Here is a 17,169-nt window from a genome sequence, read left to right as displayed (position 1 = left end):
GTTTAGTTGTTTGTTTTTTATTTGAGAGAGAGAGAGAGAGAAGCTTAAGCAGGCTCCATGCCCAGTGCAGAGCCCAATTCGTGGCTCAGTCCCACAACCCTGGGATCATGGCCTGAACCAAAATTAAGAATTGGATGCTCAACAGACTGAGCCATCCGGGTGCCCCAAGATGCTAATGATTCTTTTTTTAATTTTTTTGAAAATGTTTATTTTTGAGAGAAGAGAGAGAGAGAGCACGGAGGAGGGGCACAGAGAGGGCGACAGAGGATCCGAAGCAGGCTGTGTGCGGACGGGGAGCCCTATGCGGGGCTGAAACTCACGAACTGTGAGATCTTGCTCAGAACTGGAGTCAGTCGCTTAACCGACTGAGCCACCCAGCCGCCCCAAGATGCTAATGATTCTTAACCAGCTGAAAGCAACATTAGAATTCTGTCTAGATGATCTTGATTCTCAGGCTGGACAGTATTCCACCTTCCATATTCTGATCCATCCATCATTCAGTTCTACTTGTGCTAGATAAACTGGCTTTATATTGTCTATTATCATGTTGTCCTCATAGGCTAGTATTTAAGGAGTCTCCCCCCGCTCCTCCCTTGGAACTCTTGGATGTAAACGAGGAACAGTTAAGTGAATGGTGTCTAAAGTCATGAAATACAATGACTTTTTTGTGGGGAGAGGGAGAAGAGTAAATAATGATATTTCTTCAGCCGAGTGAATCATAAACATTTCCAGCACTCGAACTTACACATGTAGGCAAAAGCAGAAGGCAACTAAAAACCTCTCCAGGGGACATTCTTCCTCATTCTTTAGGAATGTGGGGTCGATGAGGCTCTGTTTTCATGATCATTCCCAAATTCCGTCTCTGTGCCCAATCAGTACTGAGGTGTCAGGTACAAATACAGCCTCGTCAGGATAGTTTCTTTTTTAAAAAATTTTTTTTTCAACGTTTTTTATTTATTTTTGGGACAGAGAGAGACAGAGCATGAATGGGGAAGGGGCAGAGAGAGAGGGAGACACACAGAATCGGAAACAGGCTCCAGGCTCCGAGCCATCGGCCCAGAGCCCGACGCGGGGCTCGAACTCACGGACCGCGAGATCGTGACCTGGCTGAAGTCGGACGCTCAACCGACTGCGCCACCCAGGCGCCCCTCGTCAGGATAGTTTCAAACACACAAGACACGGATTATTGGGTACGGTGTGTGAGAAACTCTGAGAATACTAAATGAAAGGGCCGGTTGTGTGGCCTGTCCCATGTTAGGTAGGCTTTCTGGGTTCCTTCCTCTGGAAGTGGGACCAGCTTCCTAATTCCACGACTCCATGATTCTTTCTGACCTGAGTGTGGAGGGACTTCTGTTTGAATGTTTCCCCCTTTGGACCCCATAACTGAATGCTAAATTTGAATTCTAGCTCTGGGGGTATAGTTAAAATATCAAGTACTGAAGATTTCCAAGATTCGTGTAATAATACTTGGTGAGCCACCCACCATTTTGCCAGTCCTAAATTTTCCACAGTGTGGTTTCACGTTTGTGAAGGTCTGAAATCTTGGTATGTCCGGAGGGGTCTCGTTGCTTTACGCCAAAGAACTTAGCTGCAGTGATCCCTCCCCTCATCCCCACTCCTACCCCATCTGAAGGTCACAGGGTGAAGATGGAGGAGGTCTCCTATTCTCCACCCTGTCCCTAGATGACAGTAGAGAACAACAGTAGGAAGCCGGGTCTAGAAACACCATGCCCTCCTTTTGTGGAGAGACCAGCTGGCTACTAAGAATGTTGTCGAGGCTGGCAAAAAGGATACTACACAGAAAGCAAATGCAAGAAAGCATTAAATATCAATACATTAAGGGCTACAACAAGAAATTAAAAAATTTTTTTTTCTTTTAATCTTTATATTTGAGAGAGAAAAACAGAGTGCAAGCCGACGAGGGGCAGAGACAGAGGGAGACACAGAATCGGAAGCAGGCTCCGGCTCTGAGCTGTCAGCACAGAGCTGGACACCAGGTTCGAAGTCATGAACCTTGAGATATGACCTGAGCCGAAGTCGGACGCTTCACTGACTGAGCCACCCAGGCGCCCCAAGAACTTTTTAAAAAGGGAAGTGTGGTTAATATAAAATAAACCCCATCTCCCACAGCAGATCATGGCTTTCAGGATATGAGCTCATGAACAACAGAGTGGAAAAGAGTCTTTTTTTTTAATTTATTATCAATATTATTGTTGGATTCTCTTGTAAATTCCCTATTTTCCATGAAACCCGGAACTTGCCAATGAAGGTTTTAGCTAACAGGACACTTTTCAGGAATGTATCTGTTACTACCTCCAGTTGGTGAGAGATGACTGTGACAGATTTATCATGTTTTAATAGAGAGCTAAAGAGGAAGAGTGGAGGGGCGAGGACACAGATTTATCGCCACTTACTTGTTCATTTGGAACTTTTACTGACAGAAAAAATATTTCTTCTTTTTTTTTTTTAAAGATTTTAAAATCTCATTCTCTAGGAAGTAAATTCAGGAGTAAGAAATGCCACACCTGTTCTACATAGTACAGTTGATTGTTAATTTCATTGACTATTGACATGCTGAGTGGTGGGTTAAGCTTGTAACCCATCTCTTTACTCAAGTGAGAAACCAACATTAAGAAAGATAGGACGTGCATTTTTCCCCTTGATAAAGACACCTGCTGTTCCAGTGTCATAGAAACAGGGAAGATCTAGATAGAGATTTAGAAGGGTAGAATTTCCCGGAATCACATTCTCTCAGGATTGAAAGGAATATTAAATGTCATTGACTCTTCAACTCAAGGCAGTTTAGAATTGTAGAAAGGATGTCTGCTATGGAATTGAGGGGACCTGGGTCAGATCATAGCCTTGCCACATCGTAGCTATGTGTTTTAGGAAATTTAATCTCTCTGAGCCTTAGTTTCTTGCCTATAACTTGTGAATAGTGACTACATTATAAGTTTGGGGAGGATTGAAGATACTGTATGTAAAGGACCTAGGACAGACACAATAGGCATTTAGTAAATGACTGTGGTGGTTGTTATCAAAATTGTGCCACCAACTGGTCATAAAACTTAATGGAACATTCCCAGTGATGTGATTCCCAACTGTTGGGAAGCCCAGGTCATGTTTGAAGAGCTCTTCTGTGTTCGCCCTTTTACAGAGCCGAATTCCTTCCCCCCTAGAACTTCGATCTGCTGTTCCCATTCTGGCCAGCGGGGCTGCGTAGGCTATGTCTGTCACCCGATGGAATGCGCCACCGAGAATGGAACAAATATGCCTTCAGAGTGGTATGACTGGTGAGGACACTACAGACGTATCAGCACAACTCAGAGTCAGACTAGCTCCCTTGTCCTGGCAGCCACCAGTCAGATACCTACTGAACTTGCTGTTAACGAAGCCCGTTCATCATCCTCACAAGAGCCGAGCCAAAGTTTGTCACGGTTTTGAGGGAGAGACTCAAGCGCAGAAACTTACAATGAAATCTTTATTATATTAATTAATAAATTGGTAAAATTTCACTTGAGTCATGCTGGTATATTTGGATATTTCATCAATTCTGCTGTTCTGTGGCATACTTATACCGTAATGTAACTGACAAATGGGCATTTTCTTTAACCGACACTCAATATAGTATTTAATATGTGCCAGGCACTATTCTAAGTGCTTTGCATATCTTTTTTTTTTTTTTTTTTTTAATTTTTTTTTTTTTTTCCAACGCTTTTTATTTATTTTTGGGACAGAGAGAGACAGAGCATGACCGGGGGAGGGGCAGAGAGAGAGGGAGACACAGAACTGGAAACAGGCTCCAGGCTCCGAGCCATCAGCCCAGAGCCTGACGCGGGGCTCGAACTCACGGACCGCGAGATCGTGACCTGGCTGAAGTCGGACGCTTAACCGACTGCGCCACCCAGGCGCCCCATAAGTGCTTTGCATATCTTAACTCACTCAATTCTCACTCATATTTACCCTATGTAGTAAGTACTATTATTATCTACAGACAAGGAAACCAAGGCACCGAGAAGTAAAGTAACAGTAACACTAGCTTTCCAAGGTCAAATAGCTAGTAGATGGCAGAATTAGGATTTGAACCAGTCTGTCTAGTTCCAGAGCCTGTGTTCATACTGATGCCCTTCCCCAAATTTGTTGAAATTAAAAAAAAAAAAAAATCTGTTACTTAGATTGTTAGAACTTCTTAAAAGCAAAAAACAAAGTATAGTGAATTAGTGCTGCTGGATTCACAACCTCCAAGCTTTATGCAAACATTATTAGAGAATATCTTTTGAATTACTATGAACATTTATGAGAGTCCAAAATGTTGATTGGAAGCAATATCTAACTCCATTCTAAGCAAGACTAGGCTGGCTTGCATATATATATATATATATACATACATACATACATACATTTTGGAGAGAGAGCACAAGCAAACAGGGGAGAGGGGAAGAGGGAGAAAGACAGAATCTTAGGCAGGCTCCATGCCTAGCACAGAGCCCGACATGGGGCTTGATCCCACGAACCTGGGATCATGACCTGAGCCAAAATCAAGAGTCAGCCGCTCAACCAACGGAGCCACCCAGGCACCCCAAGACTAGGGTTCGAATAATGTTCTATTTTATATTTCCACAACATAAGAAGAACTAAGAAGAAATTAGAAGAAGTTAATGGCTACCTCTGAATCTTGGTCTTATTCTGATAAAAATTGTTTTCAAATATTGTAACAGCATTGTATCATATTTGAGTGTTATTTTAAATTAGCATATGGTAAAATTGTGCGTAAGTGCATGTGTGTATAGGTCTTAGAATTTTGATACAATAGATTCATATAACCACCACCGCAATCAAGACAAGTAACAATTCCATTATCTTACAAAACTACTTTGTGTGACTGTTTTTAATTACTTCCTCAACCCCTGGCACCCACAGATCTGTTCTCCATCCCTGGAGTTTTGTCTTTGTGAGAATGAGACGTCAATTAAGTCACGCAGTGTGTAACCTTTTGAGACTGGCTTCTTTTATTCGGCATTCCTTTGAGATGCACCCAAGATGTTGCATACGTCGGTAATTCGTTTTTATCGCTGAGTAGTATTCCGTGGTCGTACAGTTTGTTCATTCAGTCATTGAAGGACACTTAGGATGTTTCTAGTTTTTGGTAATTATGACCGGAGCTTTTATAAACATTTGTGTGTAGGTGTTTGTGTGAGCAGAAGTTTTTGTTCCCTTAGAATAGATACTGAGGAGTGGAATTGCTAGGTCACATGATGAAAGTATTTTTAGCTTTATGAGGAGCTGCCCAACTCTTTTCCACAATGGCTGTACCCTTTTACGTTTCCTTGAGAATGTGCGAGCATTCCGTTTCTTCTGCATTCTCACCAGAACTTGACAGTATCGGTATTTTTTTAAGTATTCTAATAGGTATCGAATTGTGGTTTTAATAGGCATTTCCTCTAATGGCTAATGATATTAACATCTTTTCGTGAGCTTATTTGCCATGCATTAACCTACTTTGGCAAAACACCTGTTCAGGTCTTTGGTTTATTTTACAATTGGGTTGGTTGTGTTCTTACTGTTGAGCTTGGAGGATTCTTTACGTATTCTGGATCCAAGGCCTTTGTCAGTATGTGATTTGCAAATGTTTTCTTCTAGTCTTATCTTTTTATGCTCTTGCTAGTGTCTTTTGTAAGGTTTTAAATTTGGATCGAGTCCAAGTTACCAGTTTTTTTCATTTATGGATCATGTGTTTGGTATCATGTGTAAGAACTCTTTGCCATACCTAGGTCATAAAGACTTTCTCTAAAGATTTCTTCGGAAAGCTTTATATTTTACATTTAAATCTATGATACATTTTGAGTTCATTCTTGTATAAAGTGTGAATTTGGGGTCGAGGTTCATTTTTAAGTTTATGAATGTCTAACACCTTTTGTTGGAAAGACTATCCTTTGGACCTTTGTCAAAAATCACTTGGCCGTATTTGTGAGGATCTCTTTCTGGGTTGTCTGTTCTGTCCCCCTGATCTATGTGACTGCCCCTCCACTGTCACCACCCTGTCTTGGGTAATCTAGCTTTATGGCATAACTTAAAAAATCAGATAGTGTGATTTCTCCAACATTATTCTTCTTTTTCAAACTTATTTTGCCTTTTCTAGTTCCTTTGAATTTCCTTGTTAATTTTAGAATCAGCTTGCCTGTATCTACTAAAATCCTCCTGGGATATTTAATAGAATTGAGTTAAATCTGTACATGGGCTTAGGGAGCTGAGTTTTTTCATCCCTGAACATCATATGTCTTCCTGTTTATTTAGGTCTTTTTAAAAAATTTCTTTTATTAGTGTTTTGTAGTTTTTAGCCTACAGATCCTGTTTATGTTTTGTTAAATTTATTCTTAAGTATTTAAATAATTTAGGAGCCATACTAATGATTTTAAAAAAAATCAATTTTGGTTGTTCATCCGCTGGTATGCAGATAAGATTATTTTTGTGTTTTACCTTATGTCCTGTGACCTTAACTTTACTCAGTTCAAGGGGGAGGTTTCTTTGGTCACTTCTTTTGGTTTCAATTATGTCATCTGCAAATAGGGACATTTTCATTTCTCCCTTTTCAATGTTTATGCCTTTTATCTCTTATTCTGGCCTTGTTATACTGGCTAGGAGTTCTAGTAGAGCATTAAATAGCGATGGTGAGAGGGGACATCTTTGTCTTGTTCCTGATCTGAAGGGGAAAGCGGTCAGTTTTTCATCGCTAAGTATGATATTAGTTGTTAGCTTTTTGTACATGAACTTTAATGAGGTTGAGGGAGCCCCCTTCTTTCTTAGTTAGCTGACTTTTTTTTTTTTTTATCTTGAATGGATATTGAATTTTTTCAAGTGCTATTTCTTTATCAGCTGACATGATTATGTAGCTTTTCTTCTTTAGTCTACTAATAAAGTAGATTACGTTGATTTTTTTAAAATACTGAAGCAGCCTTGACTTTTCAGGATAAGCTCTGCTTGGTTGTGGCAGTGTATAATTAAAAAAATACTTAGGTGTTCAATTTGTTAAGGTTTTCCCTGATTTTTTATATCAATGTTTATAAGAGATATTAACCTATAGTTTTTGTTTGTTTTTGTTTTGTTTGTTGTTTGGTTTTTATCACCTTTGTTTGGCTTTCATATCTGGGTAATGTCAATTTTATAAACATGACTTGGGAAGCGTTCCCTCCTCTTCTGTTTTTGGAATAGTTTGTGTTAAAGTGGTAGTTCATCTTTATATGTTTAGTAGAATTCTACAGTGTAACTGTCTAGGTCTGGAAAATTATTTTGGAAGATTTTTAAAAAATGTATAGTTACAGGATTCTTTAGGTTGTCTATTTTCTCTCTGATGAATTTTAGTAGTTTGCTCTCAAGAACTTGTTAATTCTACCTAGGTCATATTTATGTGTTTAGAGTTGCTTTTTGCATTCCCTTGTTATATCAGGTTCTGTAGTGATATCCTCTTTTCGATTCCTGATATTGGTCATTTGTATTTGTTCTTTGTTCAGATTTATAAATTTCACTTATCTTAAGGGATCAGTTTTTCATTACTTTTCTCTATTAATTTTTTTCAATTTCATTTATTTCTGCCCCTAGCTTTTTTATTTCCTTCCTTCTGCTCGCCTTAGGTTTATTTTGCTCTTTTTTTGCTTTTGTTTGTTTGTTTGTGTTTTTAAGATCATTAATTTGACACCTTCCTTCTTTTTTATTTTATTTTATTTTATTTTTTTATTTTTTTTAATTTTTTATTTTTGGGACAGAGAGAGACAGAGCATGAACGGGGGAGGGGCAGAGAGAGAGGGAGACACAGAATCGGAAACAGGCTCCAGGCTCCGAGCCATCAGCCCAGAGCCTGACGCGGGGCTCGAACTCACGGACCGCGAGATCGTGACCTGGCTGAAGTCGGACGCTTAACCGACTGCGCCACCCAGGCGCCCCCCTTCTTTTTTAAATCTAAGCATTTAATGCTGTAAATTTCCCTCTTGCACTGCTTTAGCTGAAGCCTACAAATTTTGACATGTTGTGTTTTCATTTTTATTCAGTTCAAAATATTTTTACCTTTCTCTTTTGACTTCTCTTTGACCATAAGTTATTTACAAGGGTGTCGTTTACACATGTTAGATTTTCTTTTCATTTTTCCTGTTATTTAATCCTAATTTAAATCCATTATGATTGGAGAGCATAATTGGTGTGATTACAATTCTTTCACATAGTTTTTGGGCTGGTGTTATGATCCAGGATATTGTCAGTCTTGGCGAACGTTCCACATACATTTGAAATGATCTGCTATTGTTGGGTGGAGCAATCTGTAAATATCTGTTGAATCTAGTTGGGTTGGTGGTGTTGTTCGGTTCTTCTGTATCCTTGCCAACTTTGTTTACTAGTTCTGTCCATTGCTGAGAGAGGAGCGTTGAAATCTCCAAATGTAATTGTAGTTGTGTCCGTTTCTCCTTTCGGTTCTTTTAGTTTTTGGTTCATGCATTTGGTAATGCTCCAACTTTTGATAATTTTGGTTTATTTTTGCTCTTTAGTCTACTTTGATGTTAATATAGCTGCTCCACTTTGTTTTGGTTCGTGCTCATATAGCATATATTCTTCCATCCTTTTATTTTTAACCTTTTGTTTTAACCTTTTATTTTATTTGAATTCAGATGTTCTTTGTATCCATTCTGCCACTTTGTGTGTTTTAATTGTCATATTTAAGACCATTTCCAGTTAATGCAATTCTTGATATATTTGGCTCTTTGATATATTTGTTTTTTGTTGGTTTCCTTTTTTGAATTTTCCCCCTCATTTCTCTGTTTTCTCTTTCCTGCCTTATTTTGGGACATAGAATTTTTGTTAGTATTCTCTTTTATCTATTGTGTTTTTCACTATATATCTTTGTAAAAAAAAAAAAAAAAAGCCCTAATGGTTGCTCTTGGGATTAAAATATAAATGTTTGATTTTCTGCAATCTATGTGGAATCAATATATGTTACCATTCATTTCAAGTGGAATGTGGAAGTCTTATCATTATTTCACTTAGATCTCTTTACGCTCTATTTTACAATTGTCTTATGTATTGCATTTACATAGGTTGAAAGTTCAATAAGACACTTTTGCTTTCAAACATGAACTGTATTTTAAGGAACTCAAGAGAAGAATAGCCTATTATGTTTACCTAGATATTTACGATTTCTGTTGTTCCTCATCCATTCCCAATGTTCCAGGTTTCCTCATGGTATAATTTCCCTTCTAAGAACTTCCGTTAGCAGTTCTTTAGAACAGGTCTGGTGGCAATGAATTCTCTTTGTTTTCCTTCCCTGAGAATGTGTTTGTTTCAACTTCATTTATGAAGAATATTTTTCCTGGATTTTGAACTCTGGGTTGAAGGGTTGGTTTTTATTCTTCCAGCACTTTAAGCTGTTCCATTTTATGCTACCCTCCATAGTTTCTGATGAGAAACGTACAATCATTGAGTTGTTGCCTTGCAAATAATGCCTCTTTTTTTTTTCTGCCTGCTTCCATGATTCTTTTTGTTTGTCTTCAATTATCAGCAGTTTGATTATACTATGTTTGGGCATGCATTTCTTTGGGTTTATCATGTTCAGAGTTCACTGAGCTTCTTGACTCTGTATGTTTCTGTTTTTTACAAAATTCAGAAAATTTTTAATTATCTTTTCCAATATGTCTTAACTGCATTGTATTCTTTCTATTCCTCTTCTAGATCTCCAGTAACGTGAATATTAGATCTTTCAGTTTTGTTACATTGGTCCCTGATGCACTGTTCATTTTTTTCCCATTATTTTTCTCTTCATCGTTCAAATTGAATAATTTCTGTTGAGTTATCTTCAAATTCTCTGATGCTTTCCTGTGTCATCTCTGTTCTGTGATTGAGTCCATCTACGGAGTTTATTTTGGTTATTGTATTTTTCAGTTATAAAATTCAGTTTTGTTGTTTATATCTTCAGTGTTTGTATTCAAGGGTATTTCCTCTCCTTTTTTAAAAATGTTTATTTATTTATTTTTTTTTGGGGGGGGGAGCAGAGAGAGAGGGTAAGAGAATCCCAAGTAGGTTGTGTGCTATCTGTGCAGAGCCCAATATGGGGCTCGATCTCACAAACTGTGAGATCATGACCTGAGCTGAAATAAAGAGTCAGAGAATCAACCAACTGAACCACCTAGTGCCCCTCCCCTTACTCCTTGGTACACTTTTATAATAACTGCTTTACAGCCTTGGTTATCTAATCCCAACATCTACATCATGTCCGCATTGTCCCCTGTTACTGTCTTTTCACATGTGAGTTGAGATTTTCCTGGTTCTGTGTATGCTGAATAATTTTGAATTGTATTGCAGACATTTAGAAGATTTTTTTTTATTTAAAAATTTTTCTTTTAATTTTTTTTTTTTTTTTTTTTTTTTTTTAGAGAGAGACAGAGCATGAGCAGGGAATGGACAGAGAGAGGGAGACACAGAATCTGAAGCAGGATCCAGGCGCTGAGCTGTCAGCACAGGGCCTGACATGGGGCTTAAACCCATGAACCGCAAGATCATGACCTGAGCTGAAGCCGGACACTTAACTGACTGAACCACCCAGGCGCCCCAAGAATATTATAAGACTCTTGGGGGTGCCTGGATGGCTCAGTTGGTTAAGCATCTGACTTTGGCTCAGGTCATGATCTCACAGTTCATGGCTTCAATCCCTGTGTTGGGCTCTGTGCTGACAGCTGGGAGCCTGGAGCCTACTTTGGATTCTGTGTCTCCTTCTCCCCCTGTCCCTACCCTGCTCACACTCTGTCTCTCTCTCTCTCTCTCTCTCTCTCTCAAAAATAAATAAACATTAAAAAAAATTGAAAAAAACATTAGAATATCATAAGTCTCTAGGTTTTGTTTAAATCCTGTGCAGGATTAATATTTTTGTTCTAGCAGGCCATAGAGGTGGTTGGGTTCAGGCTACAAATTCTAACCACTATTTTGTAGTTTCCATGTCAATTCTGTTTTCAAAGCATTTGCAGTGCTATTTGGATCTGTCTTCCGTGTGTGCCACAATCTGGGACACGTGTGGTGGTCTGTTCTTCAGTTCAGTCCCAGAGTCTTCGCTGTGCTGTCTAGGTCTGTTCTGTCCTTGTGTAGCCTGAGGGGGAGCCTAAGAGTCTCTAATCAGCTTTACCTGTTAACTTTCCTGAGTTTCTCCTTCTCCATAATCTCTGGTACTTGCCGGCTCCCTGGACTTCCTCTTTGAGTCCTATATCCAGAAAGCTAGTGCTTTAGCTTTGCTGTTGCACAGCCTACTTCCTGGGATAGGCCCGTGTCTGGGGCCAAGCAATGGAGGGACAGAGAGGAAGCACCGACTATGATTTGTACCTCCTCCTGGGACCACAGCTTCTCTGTAGAAGAAGGTTTCCCTCCCTCAGAGATGTTGGTGCCTGTGGGCCCCCACTGCCGTTGGAGGCATTGCTACTGCTGGGGTGGCAGGATTTCCCGGGGCTGGGGCACTAGAGAACAGAGGAAAGAACAAAAGATGGCAGGCTTCCCTGAGACTCTCTGAGCCTTAGGAAATGCTTTCCTGGTCCTTGAGCCAGAACAGAACTGAAGGGCTTCTTCAGGGCCCTGGTGCCCATCCTGAGTTTTAGGCTGCTTTACATCTAGGCCAGGGGGTTCTAGCAGGGGAAAAACAAAACAGAAAACACTCACTGCTGATTCAGTGGTGCTTCGAATTCTGGTCTTCTTTCCCAGTTCACCTGCTTCTATTTATGGACTCCTCAAATGGCTGTTCCATGTGTTCCATCAGGTTTTATAGCAGCATTCAGTGAGAAAGGGTAGAATGCACTTACTCCATTGTACCTAGAGCTGGAATAATATATTTTATTTGCTGTCATGGACTGAATGTTCATGTCTCTCTGGAATTCATATGTTGAAGCCCTAACCCCCAATATGATGGTAGTTGGAGAGAGGGCCTTTTGGAGGTAATTGGGGTTAGATGAGGCCATGGAGATTGAGCCCTTCTGATGGGATTAGTGTCCTTATAGAAAGGGCCACCAGCGTGTACTTGTTGTCATGCTCTCTCTCCCTCCCACCCTCCGTGCCCTGTGAGGTCACAGAGAGAAGGTGGCCATCTCCGGGCCAGGACGGGCACCCTCTCCAGGAATTCAATTGGCCACCACCTTGATACTGGATTTCACAGCCTTCAGAGCTATAAGAAAATAAATTTCTGTTGTGTAAGCCATCCAGCCTAAGGTAGTTTGTTGTGGCCATCCAAGCTAATCGAAGACATTTGCCAAAATACTCATGAAAAAAATTCATGGCGCTCCACCTTGATTGTGTCACTCTCTCCAACTCGTAGCCTTTCCGTGTAGTTCTGCATAGTTCCACCGAACATGTTTTCCCCAAGGTTTGCTAACAATTTACATTTAGCTGAATTTCCAGAAAGAGGAAACGATTCCCCAAAACTAGACTGGTAGCCTTAGTGCTTTTTATTGTTTAGTTATAATACCTCAAATATATTTTCTGGTATGTCAGTGTTTTGAATTAATTTACTGCTTGATTGTTTGGGTCCTAGTCCCCTTCAACGTTTTTTATTTATTTTTGGGACAGAGAGAGACAGAGCATGAACGGGGGAGGGGCAGAGAGAGGGGGAGACACAGAATCGGAAACAGGCTCCAGGCTCCGAGCCGTCAGCCCAGAGCCCGACGCGGGGCTCGAACTCACGGACCGCGAGATCGTGACCTGGCTGAAGTCGGACGCTCAACCGACTGCGCCACCCAGGCGCCCCAAGGGTCCTAGTCCCCTTGACTAAGTTTGCTTCAGATTTCACTGTAAATAATCTCAAGGCTAAGTGACCTACGTCCTGCATGGAGCAATTCTTTTTATTATTTATTTCATGCCTTGGAGAAGCTTATTTCAAAGAGCATGTGGTTAGAAGGCCACAGTCCCCGCTTCTCCCCCACACAGCACGGTAAAACACAGGACACGAGAGTAGGTGCCGGATAAACCGTACTTGAGTGGGGAGCAGAAAGGAACCGCGGGACCCTTCTCTGCTCACTTAACAGAAGCCATCTCAGGTGTTCCCTTTTCCTTTTCCCTTTGCTGCAGTCTTCTACCTCCGTGAACTTGTGCTAATCAGTAGAGCTGGCTTTGAAGAGCTGCTGATCGTTGAGGGTAAAGCCTTTCCCTCATCCAGCTTGCGTCTCTTCCTGGGGGGCTTGCCCCGCTCCCGCTCCTACTCCACCTGTCCATACCATCCTGCGGGTCAGGGCCAGCGCCCAGCTTTGACTCTGGCCCGCTGGCCAGAAGGCCTGGCTTGACTCGCCTGGGGCTCCCTTGAAAATAAAAGCCCATGACTTATTCTAGGATAAGAACACTTGTTTCCCCCTCCCACACTAGAGTTTTGTCAAAGCGTTACATTATTCCAGAGTTAATAGGCAGGATTTGCGAAACTAAACCCCAGTTGTGACTTGGCCACTTCCATCTTAGACAACATCAAAAGAGCAGCATTAGACAAAAATAATTCCACCAGAGCTTGTTTGAAAGAGAAAAGTTAGCCTCTTGGATAGAATTAGGTGTCCACATTCCGGGAATTCTGGTTATTTGTGCCGCAGCTGAGAAAAGGTATATTACTGTGTTTGGTTTGTAATTAAACCGGTCTCGTGGGCCTACCCCCCACCTCCCTACCCTCAGGGCACAGGATATTCACTAAGACTGACACTTCCTCTGTTGATGTTCCCTTTGGGAAACAAAAGATAGAAATGGTGATTAAGGTCTTTCCAGATAATATCCCACACCAAAGTATTGACAGAAAAGGTTTGCATAACATGACATGATGACGTAATGTGATGTATGAATATTATTACCTAAGGGTTATATTATACCTAGCCGATAAGTTATATTCGTATGGTTATGTGTATATTTGTAAAAGTGCGTAGCCTTTCAGTCGTTGACTTTATAAATACTTAACCGAGTGTCTGTCTGGTATGGAAAAAACTGTGCAGGGCATTGTGAGAAGTACAGAGGTTTACACAAGATGGGGTTTTTTTGTTTGTTTTCTAGCCTTCAAGAAAGTTCAGTGCAGAGTGGGAGTAGCATCACTGAAGTGACGACCGCGACGTAGTTAGGAGTTGTCAGGATTTAAACTAGAGAGTGTGGATGAGGTTTTGACTCTGAATGTTACTGTACCTTCTGAGGGCTGTGCATCGGGCAGGTTCTCGGGAAGCCCCTGGGGGGTTTGTTGCTTGCCCAGTTGGGCTGGGATTAGCATCCTTCTAGTTTGTAGGAGACGTTATCCAGGAAGCCATCTAGTCCGTGGGGGAGGTGGCATCTCCTGAGTCTTGCTGCCACAGAGAACTTTGAATGGGTGGAAGAAGGAGTTTGTGAGCATTCTTGCTATGTCACAATGTTGGACATGTGACTTAAGAGAAGCATGTGACAGGTCAGTGTGATTGGACCATTTGATTACCAAGTCCAGACTCTAGAGTGACTCAGTGGCCAGTGCTGCTTTTTTAAACTGTTAACTGAAACATTGGTATGACAGAAGATCTATGAATAAAAGACCTAAAATCCTTTTAAACGTACTATTTATTGGGACATCCTGAACGATTGGGGGAATCCTTATTCCCATATCATCTCCCATCTTGCACTTGTTGATAATTGTTCGACATTCATTCGGCATTTACTGGAAGCTTCCAGATGGCGGACAGCGTGCAAGGTGTCTGAGATGGCAGAAGGAAAATACAGAGGAACAGGCTGTATCTCCTCACTCGGTAATAACAACAGCTAACAGTGAATGCTCATTTAGTGTTTACCACGTGTCAGACTTGTTCGGAGAGATACATTTCTCTTCCCTTAATCCTTATAACAGCCGTATGAATCAGTACTATTATTGTCCCCACAATACGGTGGATGACACTGGCAAACCGAGAGATTGAGTAACTTGCCAAGTAATAGCCTTGCAAGGAATTTATGGTCTGAGTATACATAGTTGAGTACCTCCCTTTTTAGGGTAAGGCAGCGATGAATGGGGTGTAGGAAAGCAAAAGGTGACTCGGGTAGAGTGTTTGCTGTAAACTGACACCCAGAGTATCTGACTCAAGAAATTCTTCAGTCTGTGATCCGAAGAGAATTATGGAATGATAGGAAATAATTAAGCACAGCAAAATGCTGGAAATATTTACCGGCAGTGGCAATCCAGTTTAATTTTATGTCCAGGACCACAGCCCTACATCTTCCTTTCAATATACATTATCAGGGTTAATGTATATAGTCAATCCAATAACATTGTTTTCTCCCCTCTCTCTGCTTTGGCAGGGGTACCTGTATGAAGGCTGCTTCACTCTGGAGGTTTGGACCTGTGTGGGCATGTCTGGTAAAATGATAGGATGGATCTGCTGGGAGAGGACTTGCAGAATACTGGGGACCTTAGCGAGAAAATTCCTGAAGGTGGAAGACTGTAGAAATGGTAATAAGGCCTCAGCTGTTATAAGAGAGGGGTGACTTCAGTACTTGTGGTAAAGAGGCAGGATAGGTAGGGTCAAGTGGTAAGAAATACAGGAGATATATTTGTGTAGATCACTTAACAGTAGTATGTAATCAGTAAATACTCATTATTATTTGTATTATAGTACTCACCCCAGGCTGTCCCTATAAAAACACATATGCAGAGACCTAAGAGAAAAAGTGTGAAGATGCCGGAAGTCTTCATCAGACCATATAGATGTCCTTTAATGACCTTATAGATTGCTAAATGTTACCAACAAATGTTAATAATGATAAGGGGTGGTAGATCATATCATTATTGCTCTTATCTCCATTTTTTGTTGTCATTAATTTTATATTGTGGTCAGTTGGAAAACAGGACTTAATTTTGAAAATATTCAAATATTTAAGTAGACTTTTCTTTCTTTTATCAGTTTTTATTTTATTTTAAATTTTATTTTTTATTTTTTAAAATTTACATCCTAATTAGCGTATCGTGTAACAATGATTTCAGGAGTAGATTCCTTACTGCCCCTTCCCCATTTAGCCCATTCCCCCGTCCCACAACCCCTCCAGTAACCCTCAGTTTGTTCTCCATATTTATGAGTCTCTTCTGTTTTGTCCCTGTCCCTGTTTTTATATTACTTTTGTTTCCCTTCCCTTATGTTCATCTGTTTTGTCTCTTAAAGTCCTCATAGCAGTGAAGTCATATGATTTTTGTCTTTCTCTGACTAATTTCGCTTAGCATATTACCCTCCAGTTCCATCCACGTAGTTGCATTAAGTAGATTTTTCTAAGCAGAAAGAGGAACGACATTCATGCAAATAGGCAAGGAACTTAATTGTCATTGGTGGGCATTATGGATTTTGCATTCTTACAGAAGCCAACTCGTGAACTGTGATTTTATTATCACAGAAATTAATTTCTTGCCAGGAGTCACTTTCTGCTTTTCTCAGCATTTGATATATGCAAGATCATTATTTCCTGTATCCACCCTAAATAGCTTACTTCTTTCCAGGCAAGTAGAGATTTCAGAAAGACGATGGGGAAATTCTTTTCCTTCTGATTGGTTCTTTGGCCCTTTTCATACCCCTCCCCCACTCCCTGCAGGGGGTGGTCATTAAAATGCCTCAGACAACTGTGGAGCCTTCAGGATGGTAACGGCGATATGATCATGTTGCACACCCATTCAAAGTTCTCTGTTCCAGGGTCAAGGTTTGGATGATGTCACACAGCCTGTGGATCTCCTGCCTCCTGGACTGGTTTCTCTGTTGTGAGGAGGATAGGGAATGAGAGAAAGATGAACCCACTGTAAGTCTGAGGATGACATTTAACTACAGTCTGGTAAATTTTGAGATATTCCCATGTTGATAAATTAATCTAGTCCTTCTAACCTGGTATGTAACACTCTATTGCATGAAAATATCACATTTTACTTGAACATATTGATGGACGTTTAGGTTCTGACTTTTTGCTCTTTCAGATACTTGGGCGCACATCCCTGTGTATGTGTTTGTATGACGTATACGAACGTTCCTGTAGGATGGGGGTCTTTAAACTTACTTGCTAGCTTACCCCGCAACTTGGAAGAACTTTGCCTCCTTATACATTTAGAATTGGAATTAAACTTTTTACCGCGACTTCAACATTAGACATTTCTGAATGTTGTCAACAAATGTTAGTAATAAAAACTGGTGGTAGATAATATCATTATTGCTC

At 40.6% G+C, this 17,169-nt stretch overlaps 1 protein-coding gene and 1 long non-coding RNA gene across 3 annotated transcripts in view; one reads left to right on the top strand and one right to left on the bottom strand.

Moving 5' to 3' along the window:
* Positions 1-14,251, bottom strand: part of ATAD1 (ATPase family AAA domain containing 1) — a 75,461-nt gene extending 61,210 nt beyond the window's left edge. Inside the window, exon 1 of the mRNA XM_058696309.1 lies at positions 14,155-14,251. The gene's annotated coding sequence lies outside the window, so the exon portion shown is untranslated. The remainder of the gene's footprint in view (positions 1-14,154) is intronic.
* Positions 1,154-17,160, top strand: LOC131492615 (uncharacterized). Of its 2 annotated transcripts, none has more exons than XR_009252180.1 (2): positions 1,154-3,293; positions 15,283-17,160. It is a non-coding gene; the product is annotated as an uncharacterized LOC131492615 (long non-coding RNA). The 2 variants fall into 2 exon arrangements; XR_009252179.1 differs by lacking the exon at positions 1,154-3,293 and adding an exon at positions 14,346-14,738.
* Positions 17,161-17,169: the final 9 nt, after the last annotated feature.

The sequence above is a fragment of the Neofelis nebulosa genome, chromosome 13 (genome assembly GCF_028018385.1).
Source record: "Neofelis nebulosa isolate mNeoNeb1 chromosome 13, mNeoNeb1.pri, whole genome shotgun sequence".
Classification (NCBI taxonomy): Eukaryota; Metazoa; Chordata; class Mammalia; order Carnivora; family Felidae; genus Neofelis; species Neofelis nebulosa.
Note: the sequence above shows the minus strand (reverse complement) of the source record. Positions and strands in the feature narration are given on the sequence as shown.